At 40.9% G+C, this 18,279-nt stretch overlaps 1 protein-coding gene across 2 annotated transcripts in view; it reads left to right on the plus strand.

The window, feature by feature from the left end:
* Positions 1-18,279, plus strand: part of ntn1a (netrin 1a) — a 60,011-nt gene that overhangs the window by 12,014 nt on the left and 29,718 nt on the right. The window lies entirely within an intron of this gene.

The raw sequence follows: 18,279 nt of genomic DNA on the forward strand, positions 1-18,279 counted from the left end.
CAGGTTGACGCAGCTGCACAAAGAGATCTCAGTCAGTAGAGGTCAGTACAAAGTAGACGGATTTGCAATAAACTCTCGGACAGGATGCTGTGCAGGTCGATGGGAAAGATTTCTAATTAAAGCGGACAGATTTTGTTGTTTGGAGATCTGATATCGCAGTATGAGATCATGTTTGTAAACTCATTTGCTAAAATGTAAAAAGTGAGATAATCCCAAACTGAACCTTCCAACAGGTGCTGCATTGTTGGTTTGTATGCAAAGTACCTCAAACTTCATATTTCTGCTCTTCGTAATCCTCGGAGGAATTTGTAAAATAAACAAAAACAGTGATTTTACTTGCCATTGTGATGTTTTTTGAGCACATAACTGTTGCCTCTGCAAGTGGCCTGTGTGGACATCAAACCACAGACCCCTTAATTTAATGACAATGAGATTTTCCTGAGAGAAAATAACACCCAAACGTGACTTATGCGTGTGTGTGTGTGTGTGTGTGTGTGTGTGTGCTTGGTTGTGTGAAGTGGAATGCAGACTTCTGTGAGGGTACTTAGGGGAAAGTTTGTGGGGTCATCTCAATTTGCCAGGGGTGATCCCAGGTTAATCCATCACTCATTAGCTCTCACAGACAAGACACTGAGTGGGGTGAGGGGCTGCGAGTCCACACGTTTTCTCAAGAACACACAATGCTCTCCCTCTCTGTCTTTTAGAAATGACAGAAAAAGAAGAAATCGAGCACACCTTACAGAATAAAGCTATGCTCTTGTCCCCTTTGCCCAACACCTTTTCTCCCTCAGTCTCTGGGGCAATTAATTAGGGGTTGGTGTCCAACTGAGAGCAGAGAGAGAAGCAGTGGCCTCAGCTGATTTAGCTCCTCTGTAAGCCTCATTATCGGGACAAGAAAAGAGCGAGACGTTAGGGGCTGCCATGTGCGAGAAAAAGTAGGGAGTGTGGGGGCAGATATAAAGACAGAGAGAGGCTCTTGACTGAGCGTACTACCAGTAAGTGCCGTTTAAATAGCTTCCGCTGCTGCTGGGTCTCAGGGCTGCAGGATGAGAACGGTGATGTGTGCATTGCAGGGACCCCCCTCCCCCAGCTGACTAAGTCATTGGGTTCCCATGTGAGTCCCCTCGCTGCTTGTAATAACAAAGGACCCGCATCCCTGGAGGATGACAAAGCAAACAAATGGGCCCACTTATGAGGGTCGATAAGGAAATTATAAGGAAATTGAGTCATTAATGGTAATATTTGTGTTATGAGATGATCGTTTGCGGCAAAAAATTCCCTTCCAAAAGGGGGCCTCTAAGACCTCTAAGAGTTAAGACCTGGACCTGTATGTCACATGGAGGGAAATAACTAAAACTTGGCCTCAGTTTCTCTCACTCTGTCTATCTCTTGCTCTCTAACCTCCCGAGACACTCAGAAATATTGGAACGATTATGTTCCCGGTCTCTGTAGATATCCAGATGTCCACCTGATGATAAAAAGAACCTGGAGAATGCATTTCACCTCCCCCTCCTTTCGCTCTCCCCTCCCGTGTTTTTGGTTGGATTTTTCCTCTCGTATTTTCTCCTGTGCGGCCACGACAAGTCGTTGGCTAGAGATGAAAGTTGAGGTGGAGCGTGAGGGATAACCAATGCGAGATGATTCTCCTGTCTACCAGGAAGGACAGAAAGCGTGGGGTGAAGAAGGATGTAGATGGATGGAGGAGCGGAGCCAGAGATAGATCTGGGAGTTTTATCAGTAGCTGATGCAGGCCTGTTCCTGTCAGTAATTTGTGGCTTTGTAGAATTTGTAAATGCAGTATTCCACATATAGAAGCTCAATCATATTTTGTAATCCTATCAGACAACTAAACAATTCATTTCTGCAATTATGTTTAGAAGGAAAACACAGTTGTTGCTTGTATTGTGTTCTCTGTTCCGCTTTTCTTCCTGTGAAAGTCATCTTTAGGAAGATTTACTCCATGTATTCAATATTGTTCACTGGGAGGAGCTTGGGGTGGACGGTGGTCGTCAAAAAATGTTTTTAAATATTGATGCATCAAAAGCACTTTTGTTTAGGTTGAGAAGGATTGTGTTTTCCTGTAAAAAAAAAAACAACAACAAAAAACACAGCCTGTCTGTTGCTTAACTCCTTATCTAACCAAGATGACAGTCTTTTCCTGAATTAAACCAAATGCTGTGTGCATCCAAGTATCGCAATAACAATATATGAGATTTTTATAGATATTGGGGTGAAGGGGGTGATTAAAATAATCTTTAGTGAGTGTTTTTCTGATGCAGCCAGCAACAAGTTTGATTTTTGTTTTATTCTTAATATTTAAAAGTCCCTAAAAAGCATCCACATACAAATAACTACCCTTATTTCATTTGTAATGAGCACTTCTTTTTTTCTTTCTTTTCTTTCTTTTCTTTTTTGTAGAAGCATCAGAAGCAAGGCTAATAGGAAAGACCACTGAAAAGAAAAAGAGTTTTAGTTGAAAAAAAATGTGACTGATTAAATAATATTATGTTTTTGGTAGTTTTTTGAGTTAGATAGATAGAATGCCATAAGGTGTAAAAGTTAGATATCTTACTATTTGAATCTTATTGTAATGTAGTGGTATTTTCAGGGACTTAACGTCACATGTAATAACAGCCAGGTGTGATTTTTTATATACACAAACCTCGTAACTGTTTTGAGTCTGAAAACCAAAATGAGAAATGACTCTTTCAATCAAGAGAGGACATTATTATCCCTTCCATTTCCCTTTTTGGTCACATCTGAATAGTTAGTACATGTGCGGTCGGACAGACTCTTACGAGGTAATAAAGAACATGCAGTTCTTCTTTTACAACTTGTGGCTTTTGTTCTGCCTCCTGTGACAGGAATCGTTTCCTAATGCAGGGACACTGAGCAGAAAAGTTTCCACTTTTAGAAAGAAAGACAGTATTGGGTTTCTTTGAGGGGTTTCTACAGCAGTGGACGACAAATTAAATTAACTCCAAGTCCTAATAACAAACAAGGTCAGTGACAAAATAAAGAATGAGGAGATCACAAATACAGATAGAGACAAAAAAGAAATAGACAAGTTAGATTTAAGAAAAAGAAAGACAGCGGCTGGTGTTTGGGTGGCTGTGGCTGGTGACCTCATCGGAAATCTTTTGCCAGCACAGAGCATTTCATATTTTACACTGTGTCCAACACAGTTTGATGGTTAAGTTGTGAATGTGTTGATGGGGCAATGGGGCATAGACCATGAAAATCTGATAAACCTTGATCACGTTAATCTGTATCAAATGTCTCTTAGCAGTCCTCTGGTGGGTTTCCGTGGCTTCATAAATCAGCTGCAAGACGTTTACACAAAAAATAACCTGCACCAACAGGTCAAAGTACTTTCTGAAGCCATTTTCATTAGATTAAGTTTAAGTGGCCTATTTGATAATTATAGTCAATTTCCCTGCCCCACTGAGCAGCACAATCATCGTGTAGCTGCGAGTCGACCTCCTGCCAGAGCAAATATAAATGAATATCTACAGAATCAATAGCACAGTGGGGGTAATACTTTTTTTGACATCAATTACACAACCACTTTCATTTCATTGGGAAGCAGATTAGTCACTGGGCTTACAATGGTCTTTGGGTTTAGAAAATGTGACTGCAAAAAAACCTTTATCCTCAAAAATCCTTATAATTTGTTAGCCTTTTTAAAATCCTCATCCAAAACCTAACATTAGCCTTAACATGTACTCAGTATGTGGTGATAGTGGCGCTCGTGACGAGGATTTGTAATCATTTTGTGCAGACAGTGTGTGTTACCTCTCTGAACGATTCTAATCATCAATGATCAGCTGGACCAAAAAGATTTCAGTTTTGCACATTGTAGCTCTATAACATCTAAAAAGAAAAACCTGGACATTCAGCTCAGCCTTGTCTGAATAAATCTTCATTTGAAATGAGATGTGAGCCAAATAATGAGGCTGTCACCCTCCTTCTTTTAATCTTCAGGTTGAGAAGGAAGCATCAGTAAATCCTGATTTCATTTCCCTCCCTGTACAGAAAATTCTGTGAACCTGCTGTTTGAGTTACTTTGCACCAAGATAAAACTTTCTTAGTCCTTTTTCTAAGTTTCAGTCTGCACCTACTATTATCTTAAAAATAGCAACTATTGTCTCTGGTGACATTATTAACGTGGCAAAATTGTGCTTTCATTGCAAAATGCTGAGTTTACTCTGTGTGTGTCATTCGTTTGCTTGCTCTGGCAAAGACCAGTCCTGCTTTTGCTAATTGCCTTCTACCGATGACTAAATTACAATGGGGGTTTTGGGTTTCTGGATCAGAGGGGTCTCTAAATGTATCCTTCCTGCCGGAGTCAGAAGTGTCACATTTGGTTACAGAGGATATGAAATGCTGCAATTTTTGCTTAAAAAAAAAAACACAATTTCCCCCTTAATAAAAAAAAAAAAAAAAACTCCAAAGGGCTACTGTTCCAACATTGCAATTAGAGCTGTGGATGCATGTAAATGTGTGTGTAGCAGCATGCATGAGGGCCTGCTAGTAGGCACTATGCCACAACAGAGGAGTGCAGTGAATGTGGTTCTGGAGGTAGTACAGTAAAAATATCTCTGCTCCATCAGTGTCAGAAACAATCAACATGCACCAAACCAGCTGCCACAGCGTCTCAATGCACAGAACTCCGTCTGCTGTGGCTGCTGCAGAATGGCAGAGCGCTCCTGTTTTTACACTAATAATAAATCCAGTCAAAACTGAAGTGGATATATTATTATTATTGTATTGTTGTACAGTTATTACCTTGATAATTCATATTTCGAGAGCACTAGTTGGCATAAAATAAAGCTCTTGATTAATTTAGCACATAAATGCAATAAGATTGAAAAGGTATTAAATTTAATGCCCTCATACACAGATTTATTAATACTACAATGATCAAACATTATTAGCTGCTTATTTCTGCATCGTAACTGCTTTAATTGAAGAAGGATTTAGTGATCTAAAGGGATTTTTTAAAAATGTAGCAATTCTAATCAGTTCAGATGCTATCAGTTGGTTTTAAAATTAGAAGGTGCTTGTAGGTGTGATCACTTCAGCATCATTTATAAAAGAAATTTTTAATTCCACAAATACAACAACATTATCTCGCTTTTTCTCTTCCCGCTTTAAGGCCTACCATTCTTTATGTTTGAAATTAATCTACATTTACATGACTGTTATCGGCCATCAGTATGTCTGTATTTGAATAATTCGAGAGGCTGAAACAGGGCAGTGTATCCCTTGTATTAAAGATCCGTTCACTAAAGAGGAGAATCTGGAATGACTATTGGCTGCTACGGAAAATAATACTAAACGTCTTCAATTTGCATTTACAGCATCGTATTCCTGACAGTTTTGCACTGTGACTCATAGCTAAGTTTCAAATACAGATTTGACTTCTTTTCAGACTCGAAAAATCAAGCATGTGCCATAAAAGTGATGCATATGCATGCACACACTCTTGCCACATTTTGATCCTTTTGATCCTCTCCTTCTCTTTGAAATGTGCAACACTTGGCGTCCTCGCTCGCTGGCATCTACTGTTACTGTGCATGCACTCGCTCAGGTTCATAGTTTCAGAAGACAGTCATACTTATATTAAGCACTTCAATAATGTGTACTAGTAAGTCTGATGAATCAAAAGGGATTATGATCAATTACAAAACTGAGATCTCATCATTATCCCACAGGATAGAGCTAACCATGAAGCTCATCTTGTCACTCACTGCTATTCCATCACTCTAAGCTGCAAATTGTTACTCATACGTCGCCAAGCCAATAACGTGCACAGGTCATCTTGTTCATTGGTTCTGTATCCTTTTTTCCCTGCTTTTCTGCCACATATGAGCAAAAATCAGTTTCTTTATGAGCTCATCTCTCCACATTCAGCTTCCCTCTCTGCTTCGTCTTCCAAGAAAAACACCTGAGCTGTGGCGAAAGCAGCGCTTGTTGCAGGTTTCACGCTCCGTTTGTGACCCACTGTAGACCGAGCCCAAAGAGGAATGAAGAGAACTACAGCGACACATTTCTCCCTGCACTCTGAGGTACACAGTGAGGGCTTAAAAAAAAGGAGAGAGCGGGCCGTTGAGGAATTCAGGTTAAAGTTTAAGAGTGTGCTGTTTTAAAGATGGATGCGAGCTGAGGACAATAAATGTGTCACAGAAGTGAAGGAGCTGGCTTTCAGTGGCTTCCTGCTCACTCCCTCCTCTGGAGAGGAGACTTGTGCTTGGCTTGGTGGCGAGAACTCAAAAATGCACACGCACAGAACTCTTCAGCTACACTTTCCTCATCATCCTGTCTTCATACTGCTACATAAAGTCTGCCTTTGAGGCCAGATACAACAGAGATATGCGATATCCTCCGTTCTGATTTATCTTGGCTAAGACAGCTTCCCTGATTGGACACTTTGACAACCTAGCTTCACTATTTGTTTACCTTCTGGCCTTATATACTGTAGCAGACTGATGATGCTCATAATGTGCACAGATTGGTGTTTTTAATGAATTTTCTGACCCTTTTTTTTACTCAAGGAAAGCTCATCTGTACATGTGTACATCCTAGCAGCTGTACTATACGTTTTATTGGAACTGCAGATTGTTAAATCCCCCATATTTTCTGTAGCAGTTTGTAAATTTAAAACATCTTCTGGTTTTCATTTGTATGTGAGTGGGTCAGTTTTTGGAATCAGCCAGCCAGCTTGTGCGTTTGAAGTGGATCCCTGGTACACAGAGTAATGGGACAAACCTGTTGAGACGGTTTTTGTTTTTCCACTGCAACCCGGTCTTGAGCCAAACTTTCCCCTTGACAGTGTTGGTAATCGACAGGTTGTAAAAGAGGTCAGACAGCCAAGTAGTGGAACTTGAATTCATTGTGAGGTTCAGCAGGAGGGACAGACACAAAAGGACTCTAGGAATGAAGAACAGGAGGAGAGCAGTGTCTTTGCTTTTTTGTTTGAAGAATCTTTTCAGCTAAGATTTATTTCTTTTGCATTCCATCTCTCCTCTCCTCTCCTCTCCTCTCCTCTCCTCTCCTCTCCTCTCCTCTCCTCTCCTCTCCTCTCCTCTCCTCTCCTCTCCTCTCCATCTCCTCTCCTCTCCTCTCCTCTCCTCTCCTCTCCTCTCCTCTCCTCTCCTCTCCTCTCCATCTCCTCTCCTCTCCTCTCCTCTCCTCTCCTCTCCTCTCCTCTCCTCTCCTCTCCTCTCCTCTCCTCTCCATCTCCTCTCCTCTCCTCTCCATCTCCTCTCCTCTCCATCTCCTCTCCTCTCCTCTCCATCTCCTCTCCTCTCCTCTCAAGCCATTTATTTTCATGAATTAAACATTTTATAGAGAAGTTTGTCAGAGTTCCAGTCACTAATGACGTCTGTAGCAGAGAATACTTGGTTTTCCTCAGAGAGAAAAGGGGGAGCAGGATGAGGAGAGAGTCAATTCAAAGGAGTGGTAACTTCTGTTGAGTGAATGTCAGCTGTGGGTGTGAAGGTCAAATGTTTCCCACCTGCTTAGCGAGGCTGTGGTGCTGTAGTGGCTAATAGGCTTATAATAAAATAGTATTGAGCAGAGCTTAATTTAACAAGCATCCAGGAGTTTTGCTCCACTGTAGAGGGCTGTTTGGACTAATGATATTATTTCAGAGAGCAAAAATAGATTTTTAAAAAAGTTTTAAGTGTGGTACAGGTTGATAAACTTGGAGAAAAAGGGCAAATGGCTCCACTGAGTAGCTCTTCTGGAGGGTTTCTTCTCATGTGAGCCTCATCAGCAGATGGTTTTGCCTAGTTACTATGGAAATGCAAACTGAATTAATTTTGTATTTACATTAAGAGCTTCTTCTGTCAAATTTTAAGAAAGCTCCAATATATTTTCCAGAGCAACGACTGAGTGGACCTTATGGTGATATTTTTGTTGAATGCTGTTTCCAAGGTCAATAGCGAACTTTTACTCTCAACAAAAGATGAAGTTGAAAGGCAGAAATTTCCAGAAAACCCACTTGTATCAATAATTTTCATCGTAATTTTAAATGTTTACACAGTCGAAAGAAATCCAAAAGAGCAGTTCTATCTCATCCCTAATCCAACGCTCATCTGCTTATCCTCAAGGCTGATTCAGTCCAATATGGGAACACTTTCCAAAGAAAGGTAGTGAACGCCTTCTCCCACGGGGCTCTTCTTCACATACTGTAGGTATAAAATGTGTTTTAAGGGGGAAAAAAGAAGGCAACCAAGGAAAGAAATAAAGCGAGGAGCCATTATGGCCGCTGATGAAGATATCCCATGTCTTCCTTTCTCTTTCTCCGAATCACGAAGGAAGAAATGCTCTGCTTTTTCCTGCCTAAAGGGCCAAATTAACTCATCTAATCTTCTAAACATTTAATCTTCAAACACTGTTTATTTTCTCAGCTCACAGACGCCAATCAGTGCTGGCCGAGTGCATTCTGTTATAATACGGCGGGTTTAAAATCTTTAGTTAACATTGTTGGAGTGGAGTGATGGCCTTAATTGCATAGGCTGCAGGATTAGTATGAATCACAGCTATGGAGGAGCGTGAGTTAGCCTCGTGTAAGCTCCGTCTCATTGTCTCACACTGACAGCACCGGCCCATCCCTGTCAGCCTCAGGGCCAGCAATCCATGAGACGACCTGCCAGGAGTTACGCGAACCCAAAACACTATGGATATGCAAGTCCCATAGAAACCAAACTCACAAAGTAAACAGACTGGAGGTGATGTTTGACATGAGCAAGGAGAGCCCTTGTTTTGGGAAGATTTGGAGATCTGTCTCACCTGTTTCCGATGCATATCGTCTCCACAAAAGCCCGAGCGGAGTTTGTGGATGTGTGATGCTTCTAGCAGAGGAGACAGGGTTAGGTAATGGCTGGATGTAAAACAATAGAGAGCACAGACTGGAGAGAGGTTATTATACTTGGCTTTGACAGCCAGGTGGCAGGGAGCTGCGCTGTGGTTAAAAACCCTTGCACAACTGACAGCTAATACTGGAAGAGGAGCAACATCTCAAATAGTTCACACTGTGATTATCAGATCAGACACTAATGGCAGAAAGAAACCCCAGGCACTTGTTTCTATAATCCACCCTTACTTTGAAAAGGAAACATTGCTCCATCAGTCATACACAATACATCTATACAGCACTCAATTAACAACTCAACTGCTCTCAGAGATTTTTGGTCTTCCTGATGCAGGAACTGTAAATCCAGTTAGTTCCAATCATCATCACGCTCAGGAAAAATCTTTTGCATCGTGCCACTACATCCGTTCACACATGAGGCTCCCAAATATTGAGGTGTTACGTCTCTGCCAACCCTGTCAGCTTAAAGATTTTTTTGTGCACAAGAAACGTTCAAGATGCATTCAGTGTTTGGCCTATATGGCAAACAGTTTACTATCTGATTGTATTTTGTTATCACACAGCGGATCGTTGTCTGGACTCAAAGTTTGTGTAGATCTGAGCATCGCTCCTAAAGCTGTCAGTCCCTCACACTATTAAGACAGCTGCTCTTAGTGGGTATTGTTCAGTGGGGAGCTATGGGGACCTGACAGGCCTAAGAATCTTTATTCACCCTAAAGGGCTTTTCAGCGCTATAGTGTTGAATAGAACCTGCCAATGTCATCCTCCAGCCATGGCATTTTTATGGCATAGCTGACATACACACAACGCACTCTCGTCAGCCTCTCAGTGGCTCTAGCAAGGCTCCTTTTTATTCCTGCACTGTATGTCAGCTAGTGTTTTCCCATAGACACCCATCGGAGGAGATCTTTTCCAGGCAGCACCACTTTATCTTAGAATTACTCACGCAAACACTCACACAGCGGCACACACACTTTAACAGCAACGGACGCACAAATAAAGACAGACTGGAGGGGAGAATCTCTCTCACACAAGTCCACACACTTTGCTTCGCACACGCACACACACCTTCTCACGCACACACACACTGCTCTGTACACACCACTCAGACAAAAGACCCTTGATTACTCAGCAAATGGATGCACCGCTGATCACAGGGCAGCCCTTTTACAAACTGGTCTATTATGCAGTCTCAGCGTGGGGTGGAAGTGTTGCAGCGGCCCGAGGCAGTGCGGCTTTGGAGGGCTGAAGGACCGTGTGAGCGTGTGTGCGTGAAAATGTGCGCACATGCATCAAGGCTGAGAAGTGCTCCCATGCTGCGCCGCCTAACGAGAGGGCAGGTCAGCCATTAAATGGGCACTAATGCGGGAAATTGGAGGCCATTAGGCCTTTCTTTGTTGTTGTGGCTCTGTGTGGCTAGTTAGACTCTTGAAAAAGGAAAGGCCTTATTAGCCCCCACATGCAGACAGACAGTGAATATATGGGCCATTTAGCTCAGCATGGAGCAGGCCGGCCTGCCGCTGGAGGCTGCTGTGGATTGTAAGGCTGCGCGTTCACAAATGCTATGTACATTTAAAATTGTGTTGATGAACCACATTTGGCTAATTAATTACATTTTGTATCATATATCCCAAATCAGAGAGAAAAAAATGCTTTCATAAATATATTTCCTGAGAGTGAATATGCCTGACTTGAGTTTCTTGCCTCCGTATTGCAGAAAAAGTAGTAATTGTATTTATTTATTTTTTTTAATTTTAACTACTGATAAAAAAAACTGTTAAATTAATTCAGGATGTGTACGAGTTGCCACCATGTGTTCAAAGGTAAATTAAAAGCAGAGATGGTACATATTAGACTTAGTACAGTGTTGGATAAAAATATGAAAAAATACAGAGCACAAATGTCGTCCAAATTATAAAATATTGTCACCAAAAGGTCTTCAGTTACTCAAATATATAATGAAAATACGAGCACAATTCCAATTAAGACGTCAATTATAATAATAATAATAATAATAATAATAATAACGATAATAATAAGGTTAATTGTTGCTGAAATGTTGAGAAAAAATATATATAATATTCTCATGGTTTTAATGCTGCATACTGGTGCTGATAAGAGACTGTATATGAACCTGTGCCATGCCCTGCTGGTATTTACTTCAGTCTACTATAAATCCATGGATTACCATTAACCTTCGCTCTACTGTTAATAGCTTTATAAGGGATCCCTGCTTGCAATGAAGCAAGACAGTTCTCACAGCTCTTTAGTTGCATCAGTCAGATAATCAAACTACATTTTATCACCCACTGACAGAACATGCATCGAAGACGCTGCCTGCTTGCACTGGGAATTGCATAATTTGCCCAAATCTGAGAAAACATCTGAGTATTAAATTATGAAGTAAAGAAACGAGAAATAAATAAGCAGCATGGTCTGACAAGTGAGTAAAGGCTGCTTGACAGCAAATGGAATCTGTCCACTGGAAATCAGTCCTTGCGCATATTTAATCAGCCTTTGATAATCCTGCAGGACTGATGAATATTCTGTATGACTTGATCTCAATTAGCCAAGTCTCCTTGAGTCAAGCCTGCAAGCAGCAGCAGCAGCAGCAGATTGATCTCTTTCCCTCCCTCTGTCCGCCTCATCATTTCTTTTCCCAGCCACTTCCCGCTCTGTGCTTCTTTCTCTCCTTATCTTCATATATTTTCCTGCTTTTCACTCTGATTCACCCTTGGTACAGAGTTTATGAGGCAACCTGCTTATTAAAAATACAGAAACACGGCCTTCTTTGGGGGGCAGCGGAGATCCAGAGTTTAGTCGAGGTCATTAGAGACATAGTGAAGAGGGCAGGAGGGCTCATAGGGGGCTAAAGTGCTGCTGCTAATTGGCTGCAATAAAGGAATTAAATTAGCCTGATATAATCTCTGCAGTTTGCGCTTCGCTCTCCCATCCGTTCCCTCTTCCCACTCGCTTGCGCCCTCGCTTTATCGCCTCGGAGGTTCATGATGTTCCCAGGGTGCTTCCCATTATAGATGTACATCAAACAGGTCCACACACCCAAAACACTCAACTCAGCCCCCACATCCTTCACATGTGCAGTGTTACCTCTCCTTAATACGCTCTATTTCTTGAATTTTCTCAAGATCTTACCCCTGAAAATGTGGGAATAAAGAAGAAATGAGGCTTAAGAAAAATTTTGGAAGCAACAATGGTGACTTTATTTCACAGAAGTTGTTTTAAGGAGTTTAATTTTTGATTAATTTTAATTTGGAAAATTGGAAATTGCATTTGTCGGGTCTTTCAAAAGCCTTAAAAATTACATTTACTTTTGTTGTTACTAGTTCTTTGAAATTTATGCAGTCGACTCCTCAAACTACAAAGATTCTTGTACTGAAACTAACCCTGATAAAAACATAACATTTAGCAGCTTTATAAAATGAGGATCTGATTACATGAAATCAAAGAAACAAAACAGATGCTCTGTAATTTACAGTTAATAACAATATGTGTAGAAACTTGTGTTGTTTTTTTTGATACAGTAATTCAACATCTCATGGCAAGATTGAAAATAATAAATATCATTTGTGTAACAATATAATTGGAGCTAAAGAGAACTTCAAACACAAAGTTTAGCACATCTGTCATCTCAATCCCTTAAATAGTCTCAATTAGCTGTGTTTTTATTTAGTAATTCCTGTCTTTATCATGCCAGTGTCTGGATCAACGACCACAGGATAAAAAGAGGAATTGTAATTTTTGAGAAACTAAATAAACAGCCTGGAAACAGGATACAATTAAATTAATTGTAGCTGTAAAATGGATTTATAAGCTTATATCTAACTGAGGGCAAAATATGCAGCACATCTTGGTTACAGAGCAAATATTTCTGTCATTTCGCATCACTCATTGTTTTGGCTCGACTATTATTATGGAGACATTTAAAAAAAGTGAAATTCTTCTATTGTTTTGGGAGAAACAGGGCTTGTCAGTGATGGGTGATTCTTTCTTTCCTCATCAGAGAGTCACATTCTCTTCAGGTGTGTGGTCAGACTTCAGTCTGCTGGAGTTACCTGTCACTACCACAGTGTTTTCATACTGTTCCTCCCTGTGAAAATATATCAACACGGAATTAATCTGGCTGCAAAATGATTGTTTTGGATGTGGAAGGAATCCAAAACATTAAAAGATAATACCAGTGTTGTTTTGGTGTCATTTTATGTCATTCTTATACTAACAGTAATATTTTTCTGTCTGTTTACAGTCTACATATAGTTATATAAATGCCAGAGACCATTATTATTCAGCTTCAAACTTTAACCTACTTTTACTCAAGAAGTATTGTACAAATTTTATTGAGTATTTTCCTTCCATGACAATTTACATTTGTTCTCAACTATAAATTATATATATGTATGTATGTATGTGTGTGTGTGTGTGTGTGTGTGTGTGTGTGTGTGTGTGTGTGTGTGTGTGTGTGTATATATATATATATATATATATATATATATATATATACTTTTGAATCAGTATATAAGCGGTATTGCTTACTTTTGCTTAAAATAAAAGCTCTGGATGTTTCTTATGCCACTAATTGCCTGAAACACAAAGGAAAGCATGAAAGTCTCTGTCAAGAAATATTTCTCAAATATGCTGCCAAAGAAGTGTGTCTTTTATTTAGTATTAACTTTTTCTCCAGGAAATGAGCTATTATCTAGGTAAAGTTTCTATTTTATAATATTTTAAATGGAAAGTGATCTGTATACATCACATTCACACACACTGATGGCGGAAGCTGCCATGCAAGGCGCTAACCACAACTCATCGACATGAGCTCTCCAGGCTAGGGATCGAACCAGCAACCCTCCGTTTACAAGACGGCCACTCTACCCACTGACCCATGCCTCCCCCTTTCAGTACATTTTTCTATCTTACATGAAGCTCCTTGAATTGCCTTGCTATCAAAAAGTGGTATAGAAATGCACTCGTCTTGCCTAGCAGATGGATATTCTCATGGATTGATGAACATTTAATATAAATGGCTGCCACAGCAATAATGAGCTGGAACTTGTTTGACACCAGTTTTCTCCTTTAATCCATGAAAAACAAGCTAAAAAGTTATTCCAGTCAAACACAGATATCCACCCATGTAGACTGATCTTCAGAAACTCGTGGGTCTGAGCGCACACGCATTACTGATTACACACCAGATTTCTGAAACGGATCCCAGTGCGGTTTTGTGTGACACACATCTGATTCTGTGTTTAGCCATGACAAGCAGCAAGCTTCCCAAACTCTCCCAGCATGTGTGTTATGTGAGAGAGAGTGCAGGCAGCAGGGAGTCGAGCACCATGCATTCAAATACACCATGAGTGTATGTGTGTTTTTATGTTTGTGTGAGTGGGGAAGGTGTACCTTACAGACTGCCTTCCTGATAATTGAATGCACCATGCAGTGTAGAGGGAGTAGCAAGTTGTTCCAGATATTTGGGGAATAGCTTATAAAAATATTTGCAAAGATAAGTTACGGTGAACTACTTTCTCCTTGATAACTTTTCTAATCACAAACATAGTAAAGACAGAGGACTCTCATTATTTTTCTGCCTCAGGAGGGGGTTTAGAAGTTAATCTGATTACTTTTTGGGCCACCCATAGGATTAAAGGTAAACTGTTCATGTGGATTCCCCTCGGTGTTTGTTTGGAAGTGGGGCAGAGCTCTGGCAGTGTTGGGTTTTGGTTTGCTGTCCTGTTTGGGTGAGAGGTGGAGGTGATGGCAGCAGGGAGGCTGATATCTTCTGCGAGTTGTGGAAGTATGAGGCTTTTGTCAGAGCGTATGACCTACACAGGACTTAGAAATAACTGGAAGTGAAGTTTTACGGCCTTAATATTTGGGGTAGTTAGCAGCCGGCAGCTTCAGCCAATCCAGCATGTAGACTTGGAATGAAAGTGGCAGCGATCACTTGCTTGAGTGTCTCTTTACAACAAATCGCGGGCTGTGACCAACATCGCTCAATTACCAGGCTTATCGTAAGTACGATGAGCTTAACCTCAACCTCCAGCTCCGTTGCTTAAATTTTCCCTCTAATTAGCCGAGGGAAGGCTGCCTCAGTGCTTCTATGAGACTGAGGTCAGTCGCTGGAGGCTGGGAACCGCTCAAAGAAACTAATTAGCCAACTTTCCAAAACACACTCAGACACTGTGATGAGGCCCCCATGTTTCCGAGGATGTGCGGGAATCAGCAACGCTCGATAAACAAATCAGTTTACTGTTGAATTCTGCAGCTGGAAGTTACATTTTTGAATAGCTGCAAGATTCAAATGCAGTTTTCTTGTTTTGTCACGTAAAAGAGTCGTGGTACACTTTGTCAGAGGTGTTGAAAAGCTTTGGGGAAGCTTAGCGTTATCCAGCTAATTCAGTTATACTTGTTTTAAAGGTATCAGTTCACACTTGTTTTTACTGCTCACCTGGGGGCGGTTACAGCCGGCCACTGACTCGCTGTCCAGACTGAAGTAATTAACTTGATCAAAAACAGGCCAAGAGTGTCCTGTAAGGAAAGTGTAACCTTTGTTAACACCTATTAACAAAATAAAAACATCTTACTTTTATCATTTACAAAGCTACCGCAATTCTATTAGCATTTTGATGCATTGTTTGAATGTTAAATCACAGGAAGTGAGTATTTGTGTTGGTGTATGTGTGGTAATTATCCATTATCAGCAGTTCTTGTGAAAGGAGATGGGTTCTATTTTTGCAGCAACAGAGAGCAGTTTCCAGAAATGTCCATTGTGACCGTGTCTCAGTATTTATAAAAACGTCACAGAGAAAACTCTACCATCCCTTTCTAATTTTGGGATCCACATTGTGCAATGTGCTCAGGAATTTTTATTTGGTGGGAAAAAATGTGGGAAAAGCTCCATGCTTCATATGTGGTTCTCTGAGATTTTAGAAGTGATAAACTAGACTTTAGAGAGTACCAGGAATGATTCCACTGATGGGAATTGCAATATGATTTATGACCCGATAGTTAAGTTTAATTTTTCTTCAGCTGCTGCTTCAGTACATGTGTAACAAGCAGGATATCAAGCTTTTTATGGTGAGAGAGCTGATGTTCCAATAAACAGGTGCAGTTAAGAAGATTTGAAAGTGTTTTGACTCATAGATTTCCTGTTGATAATTTGATTATTTGCTTAACAGTCAACAGAGGACTCTACATGAATGGGAAATACTGTTCGACAACACTGCAGGACGCCTGATAAGTTCATGCCGAGCAAATTGGATATCGTCTTTCACATCTTCAGTTATTTTTAATTAAAATGACTTTCATTACGTTACAGCTGTGATGATGTCAGTTTTAAGTCAGTCAAGAAACACTTGAATTTGAACCAATAGTAACATTGTTTCCTGGGTTCTTTTGTCAAAGCTGAGGGAGGTTTAACAGCTAACATCCTGACCAGTCTCTCCAAGTTCAAATAAAGTGGTTCTCACTTGCCCCCATTATCTTCTGAAGCATAATACCTTGAAACACAATGTGGCCTTCAGTCCCACACCTCCACATCCAGCCTGTTTACTCTCCACTATAAACCAGAATGCCCTCCAGTGCAGCAGCTTTATTCTCACTGAGTCTGTGTTTAGGGAAGGTGTGAAACAATCTTTGTAGTGTAACAGAGACGTGTCTGCAGGTCTGAGGCCGAGCACTGATCCTCCACCAGCTTTTAAACCTCTACAGTGATCCCTGTTACCTGCAGGCGTGCTCACAGATAGCTTTCACCGACTACGGCCTCAAGCTACAGTCTCTGCAAAGACTGAACCTGCCCATGGGGCTGGATTGACAGTCAGCTCGAGGTTTTCAACACACATCGTTCAAGAGCCGTCTAAACAGGGAATAACTTAACCCGCTGTGTTGTCTTATGATTTCTGCGGCTGAAATAAGTGTCGGTTTAGTCACTGAATATTTATGAATGAAGGGGAAGTGTGATGCACTTTTATCCCTCAACCTCTTTCATCCATCAACCCGACACACAGTATCGGGTTGTGGCTATCAGCGGGCTTGAGGGGTTTTCCAGTGGAGCCAGGAAGCGAGGCTCGGCTGTCTGAGAGGCTAAACAATGTGAGTCGTGAGCAGGTGTAAATCTAGCTTAAGACAACAATAAAACATCAGATCTGTGTCACAAATGTGTCACAAATATAGGTCTGAATCCAGGCAGGGGAGACCGTGGGATACAGGAGGAAAGATGGTTGTTTTAGTCAGTCTTATTTTCCAAGGAAATAATCAGGAATGTTTATTATCCTGTGGCCTCGCGGCTGTTTTTTAGGTAAATCAGAGATATTAGATACAAGGGTTTATGACCAACAGTCCTAAGCAGAGAGGGATATCTAATTATGCTTCTGTTATCCTCCAGAAAAGACAGAAAGTCGGGAAAGCCGAGTCACTACTGATAAGACACCGAGCTACTGTGTGTGTATTGTATGTGTATTTTATTTAGATATTGTAATTAGGCCCTTGGAGTGGAAAGAGGGAGTCTCAAGGGTCCCAAAAGGGGAAAAAAAAACAAAAATGTACACACACTGAACACACAAATGAAGTTGCTAGCATTACACACACACACCAGTGAGAAGCCACAGTAAACCCTCATCCTTCCAAAATTATTATGAGCAGTTGATAAATAGAGCCGTGATGAAGAAGGTGAAGCTGAAAAAGAGATGATCCAACCAGGGGGACACTAGTTGGACCCAGATAACCCCTATTTAAATAATTGCACACACACACACACACACACACACACACACACATACAGTAACCACACACAGTAGAGCAATAAAACTGTATCAAAAGTGCTGCACTTAATAATGCATGAATGTGTCTGCAGTGGTGGAGGAGGCCTGGTGTCTCGGATGGCCGGTCTTAATGAAGTTGGGCATGTCTGCCTCACTCGGCTGCCAGAAAGTCATGAATAAACATCAGCCGGCTAATTAAACTCAGGGCTGGCAACTGTACTCATCAGTAAACAAGCAGCAGAGATGGGTTTCGCACATGCTCACAGGGATTTGAGTTGAGTGGAGGAGCGGTGATGGCAGGCCTTCACTTTCCTCAAGAGGAACTTGAGGAAAAGAAAAGCAGAGCGAGGAGTAGAAAAGAGTTAGACTAAGAGAGAGAACAGTACGAATGGAGAGCATTTGACCTTATTATTAGAGAAGTCAAAACTCTCATTATAGTCGCTTGGAATCAATGGAGATTTTAAGCTTGTAAGCACAAACTAAATATGCTGGAAGCTACAATAGTATAAACAAGAAGACTCCATTCTAATGTTCTAGCTGATGTGCATCAATTGCTTATTTTCCACTATAAAGTAGTCCACAGGATACAGTAAATAAAGTGAGAACCACAGCAAAGAAGTAGTT

This window comes from Amphiprion ocellaris, chromosome 4 (assembly GCF_022539595.1).
Source record: "Amphiprion ocellaris isolate individual 3 ecotype Okinawa chromosome 4, ASM2253959v1, whole genome shotgun sequence".
NCBI classification, from domain to species: Eukaryota; Metazoa; Chordata; class Actinopteri; family Pomacentridae; genus Amphiprion; species Amphiprion ocellaris.